This window comes from Anser brachyrhynchus (genome assembly GCF_964034855.1).
Source record: "Anser brachyrhynchus genome assembly, chromosome: 2".
Taxonomy (NCBI): Eukaryota; Metazoa; Chordata; class Aves; order Anseriformes; family Anatidae; genus Anser; species Anser brachyrhynchus.
Window position 1 is genome coordinate 130,006,179 of NC_137695.1, and position 1,051 is coordinate 130,007,229.

The window sequence follows — 1,051 nt, forward strand, 5'->3', positions numbered from 1 at the left end:
TCACTGCGTCTGGGTGTAATAGCATCCCAGCAGAAACACAAAGTGGAACTTGCTCAGCTAAAACAGCAGATAACACAGCTTGAAAGAGACCTTACAGATGCCACTAAACTTTATAGTTAACAAGATTGGATCTGTTTTTGCTATGAGAATGAGTAAAACAGCAATCTCTTTAAAAATCACATTGCAAGATAGAATGTGCAGGAGCTGGGAATGCACTACTTCATACATATTTGTTATGAATTCTAGAGAAAAAAATACTTCATCACAAACTTTCTAAGTACATATTTCTCTGGTGTTTGTCTTTAAATGTAAGATATGTTAGTTTGTGATAGCAATGAGGTCAAAATGCATGCTGATAAAAATAATATGGTCACAGTAAAATGACTTCTGTTATGTTTAGAGGTAGTTTTATATTTGCCAGTTTTAACTGCAAATCTCATTCATACTCATTTTCAATATCAGAAATCTATCTTTTTGAACTTTTTCTTGGGATAAATAGTGCATAGGCCAAGGGGAGTTTATTTAGTCTTTTTACCTTGCTCTGTGAATGTTTTCTGCACAAAAAAAATATTCATAAAGTGAAAATGTTTTTGTTTGTTTTTTGTTTTTTATTGATTGTATAATGTCCACATTACTAAACTACACAATGAGCAGAAATAATTTATCCTTCTTTGGGAACTTTGCCAAAAACATCATTTCAATTAGAAATAACAACATTTAAGATACTCTGTTTCTCTATTTTTTTTATTTATTTTTTTATTAGTGTACTGAAAATAAAAAAAAATAGAAAGAAAAACTCCCTTGGGTTACAGAAAGATGTACAAGATATATTCAACTGTGTACAGACAGCTTAAAAATCAGCCAATGAGGAAAATGTGTTGATTGTTTAAATTCTAGAACTTATTTTTTTCTAAGCAAAAAAAAAAAAAAATAGAGGGAATTACCCCTACAAGAATCTCATTCTTGTAATTAGAACCTTTTTGTTATTTACTGAATAAACAGAATGAAATGGAAACGTATTAGTGTAGCAGGATATTATATGCTGTCTATT

General features: G+C 29.9%; 1 long non-coding RNA gene across 3 annotated transcripts in view; it reads left to right on the forward strand.

The window, feature by feature from the left end:
• The first annotated feature begins 205 nt into the window (after positions 1-205).
• LOC308190354 overlaps positions 206-1,051 on the forward strand; it is a 16,174-nt gene continuing 15,328 nt past the window's right edge. For 2 of the 3 annotated variants that reach the window (XR_013947117.1, XR_013947118.1), the window contains exon 1: positions 206-1,051. This exon is cut by the window's right edge. This is a non-coding gene — a long non-coding RNA (uncharacterized lncRNA). The other variant, XR_013947119.1, reaches the window with a different exon arrangement.